The 4,191-nt window shown below is 50.3% G+C and overlaps 1 long non-coding RNA gene across 1 annotated transcript; it reads left to right on the top strand.

Annotated features, from left to right (window-relative positions):
* Nucleotides 1-441: 441 nt before the first annotated feature.
* On the top strand, nucleotides 442-2,950 carry LOC107212722. The gene is made up of 3 exons (XR_004499867.1): nucleotides 442-867; nucleotides 960-1,269; nucleotides 2,747-2,950. It is a non-coding gene; the product is annotated as an uncharacterized LOC107212722 (long non-coding RNA).
* The last annotated feature ends 1,241 nt before the right edge of the window (nucleotides 2,951-4,191 follow it).

Below are 4,191 nucleotides of genomic sequence, written 5' to 3'. Positions count from 1 at the left end.
ATCTTCATCCTGCTCCATCCTCATCCTGCTTCATCTTCATCCTGCTCCATCCCATCCCCTGCTTCATCCTCACCCTGCTCCATCCTCACCCTGCTCCATCGTCATCCTGCTCCATCTTCATCCTTCTCCATCTTCACTCTGCTCCATCTTCACCCTGCTCCATCCTCACCCTTCTTCATCCTCACCCTGCTCCATCCTCACCCTGCTCCATCCTCATCCTGTTCCATCCTCATCCTGCTCCATCTTCATCCTGCTCCATCCTCATCCTGCTCCATCCTCATCCTGCTCAATCCTCATCCTTCTCCATCTTTTTCCTGCTCCACCCTCCTCCTGCCCCATCTCCAAACTGAAGCTCAGTTTGCAGCTAGGGTGCACTGCTGGGAGATTTATCCTCTGAAACAATTCCTTGTTTTTCGGTTTCTAATGGCTGGTCTGCCAAAACCAATGGGAAAAAAAATGGGAAAAACTTTAACTTCTGGATGAAAATTTACTGTTTACGTTGTGTTTGTATGAACCCCCTGACTCCATTCTCCACTAAAAGCACTTGGGTGTCGATCTCAGAAAGTTGCTGGGTGATTTTGGAAATAATCCCTTTTTCTGGAAAGCTGTTTACCCAGATAAGCACCATCCCTCTCCCTGCTGAAGCAGCAGCTGTTGTGGGAGACAGCTGAAGTGCAAACAGGCTCCTGCTCCATCCATCACCCCGGCACGGGCCAGGCACAGACACTTCACTTAAAGAACAACGTTTGCAGAAGAGGAGTTGGGCCACAAATCAATTCCCACTGGGAGGCAGGGGATGGTTTGAACAGGAGCAGAGGTTTCCTGGAATGATCTTCTGGTGGGATGAGGGGATGAGAGCTGGAACAGGTGAGTGAGTTCACACAGTAACAACACACGATGTCTGACTGTGGCTTGAGCGAGGCAGAAAGGTCTGATTTCATATTTCTGTTTCATTCCAGAGGTCTCTGGGCAGCCAGAGCTCTTCCTAACGATCTGTGCTGGATGGAAAGAACCCCAAAGAGCTTTCTCTATTGAATTTCCATCGTCTTCCTCATCCCATTTGCATTTAAAGCCAGCTTTCAGCTGCTGTGCGTGGGACAAGACACATTTCTGCTCAATACCCATCCAATTCTGCCTGCTGTGGATTCAGGCTGGTGGCACGGATTGCTGCCGATGCAGATGGAGTTGCCTGAGAATCCAGAGTTTCCTGGCCCTGGGAAATCTTGCAGGGAAATAACTGCAGCTCTGGTTGAGCCAACACCTGGCAGGGTGAGTGTGATGTTGCTGATTACTGACAAACAAAATGACAAAAATCTGGGAGGGTTGAGCCTTTCCCCTTTCAAAACCCCTCGATTTTTGGCCCCCTCATTAATAATCATTCCCAAGAAAACTGATCACAAGTAGCAAGAAACATTTTGCTCTTTCAAAGCATTTTATTCCAAACAATTGCAGTCAGGCTGTTAAAACTCTCCCATTTTTATTTATTTTTTTATTATTATTATTCTTTTAAGCAGAAATTGATTTACATTTTAAAACAGCTGGAAAAGTCAGTTTGAATTTGGAAAAAAAAAGAAGAATTAAAATCCCTTTTGGAAATGTCAGAGTGGCTGAAGAGGGAAGGCTGTGCCAGATGATGCTGAGATGGCTAAAGCCTCTTTCAGTTTAGTCTTTACTAAACAGATCAGCTGTGAGTTGGTGTCTGACACAATTAACCCTGAGGAGGAGCAGGCTGGGAAGGGACAGAGGAGTTTGGAGCACACTCAGGCATTTTCCAGCTCCATCCCCAGGCACATGGAGAGCCACTGAGAACAATTTTGGAGCCAACACAGCGATATTTGAAAAGATGACGGCGCAAAAAACGTGGAAAAGGACAGAAGCAACACCTGCCTTTGGGAGAGGAGAGGGAGGAGGAGTTTGCCTCAAACGAGGAGAGCACCTGGAAGAAGAGAGGAAAAATCAGGCACAGCCAACATGAATTTGTAAAGACCAAATTGGGTCAAACCAATCTAATTTCCTGCAGTGACAGGGTGGCGGGGACAGTGCTGGGGGAGGATGCAGGAGATGTCATCTGTCTTTACTTCAGGGATGCTCTCCAAGCTGTCCCCCCGTGACATTCCCCTCAGCACGCTGGGAAACAGCTTTATCTGGCAATTTGGCTGTACCTAGAGAGGGATTATCAATGGCTCCCTGTCAGAAAGGAGGGATGTGTCCAACAGGAGTCTCTCTTCATCTGCTATGATTCAATATTCCAATTAACCTCCCCAGTGATGGAAGAGAGCAGACATTTATTAGATCTACAGAGGGCTCACCCCAGGAAAGGCCAGTGGCACTTGGGAGGACACAAAACCAAAATCAGAGCTGAGAGCCAGTGGTGGGAATCAGGAGAAAGGGCCTGAGATATCCTACAAAGCTGGTGAAATTCAGGCAGGGCCAAGCACAGCTCGACACAAACACCAGATGGGCCACAACGGGCTGGGAAAAAGATCCAGGGCTGGATTTGATGAGAAGTGGAACAGACTGTGGCAATAAAAGGCAAAGGGTTGACGGCAGTGTTGTCTCCAAAACAGCTCAGGAAGAGCCTGCTCTGCACAGGGAGTGAAATACAGGAACCCTCTGGGGTTCTCTGTCCTCATTTCTGCTCAATGGGTTGGGTCCAGCAAAGGCAACTTTGGCCACCACTGGTTTGGTTTAAAATACCCGGCTGCTTCCACGGGGAAGCCTCCAATTCCCTTTCTTCTCTCTGCAGAGCACGATTTCCATTCCATGTCCAACACTGCCTCCCTGGCTCTTTTGATCTTTCCTGTGGAGCCAGGGATTAATATCATTTCAACAGCACTTTCAGAAGAATCAGCAAATTGCATTTGTGTCTCACCGGAGGCTCCGGAGCGACCTTTCCCTTCAGGGGGACGTGGAGTGATGGCACCAGTGGGGTGGGCTGAGAGCAGGGAGCTGCCAGGAGAAGGGAGATCCACGGGCTCTCAGCTCCTGCTGACTGCTCCATCCCTCAGCAGCTCTGCTGGAAGCGTGTGCCGAGCACCAACCCCAAAATAAAAGGGCTGTTGCTAATAAATTGTGCTGCTTGTTGCTGCTCCGCGAAGAATGTCCTGCTAATTTTTTGTTTTCACCAAATTTTCCACTTGAAATATGAGAGCGGAAAGGGAGCCGTGAGCTGCATCCACAAGGAGAGGCAGAGCTGCTGGACGGGAGTTGGGAACCTCCTGGCATCACCAGCTGTGATTCCCACCCAGATCCACATCCCTGAGAGCTGCGGGGAGGCGAGGATGGGGCTGGGAATCATCAGAGCGCCCCTGAGGGAAGGAGGACTCGTTCCTCATGGCCTTGCAAATATTGAAAACCAGCGAATAAACAACAAAAGAAGAGCAGCACAGTGCAGGCCTTGGAAATAAGGAACGATGCTGCCAGTCTTGGGAGACAGGAGCTTCTTTGGAGAGGGGAAGAGGGATGAGATCCGAGCAGGAGCTGCCATTCCTGCTGGGCTGAGCCTCAAGGTCACACTGACAAAGGCAATTTGTCTCCTGTACAAGCCAAACTTTTTGTTTCCCCTTTCTGGAGTCGTATTTCACACAAAGCCTCTGTCCTTGTGTGGTCAGCCCCGGGGGGAGGACTGGGAGAGCCTCATCAGAGTGTGCCACCACTCAGCACAGCCCAGCCAGGAGCTTTAAAGGCTTTTGTGGAGAAATCCTTAAAATCCATCCTGTAGGGTAGGAACAAGACAGGCAAATGGGGAACTGGGAAGTGTTTGGACACTGGGAAGGAATACAGATCCGAAGGGCTGCAGGAGCTTTACTGTACAACTCTTGGTGGGTTGCTGGCAGAATCCCTGAATCCTGCCATTTTCCGTAGTCTGAATTATTTAGGGAACAGCAGCAGGGGCAGCTCCCAGCTCCTGTGTTTGGGGGATGCTCCTGCTGGTCCAGCCTGGAGCACCACACTCAGCAGCACCCAGACACCCCAACCAGCCCAGGAGCACAGCAGGGATGGGTTTTGGGGTGCACTGGGACCCCAGGGTTGGCTGGTGCCACAAAAGGAGACCTGAAATCCAGAGGTGTCAGAGCTGGGTGAGGAGGGTGGGAGGCTGTTACTGGGAATCCTCTTTGGGAATTGCCAAAAAGGACCCAGGCCCCAAAGCTGGGAGGTCAGGGGAGATGGGTGGGTGTGCACAGGGATGTG

This window comes from Parus major, chromosome 19 (assembly GCF_001522545.3).
Source record: "Parus major isolate Abel chromosome 19, Parus_major1.1, whole genome shotgun sequence".
Lineage (NCBI taxonomy): Eukaryota > Metazoa > Chordata > Aves > Passeriformes > Paridae > Parus > Parus major.
Note: the sequence above shows the minus strand (reverse complement) of the source record. Positions and strands in the feature narration are given on the sequence as shown.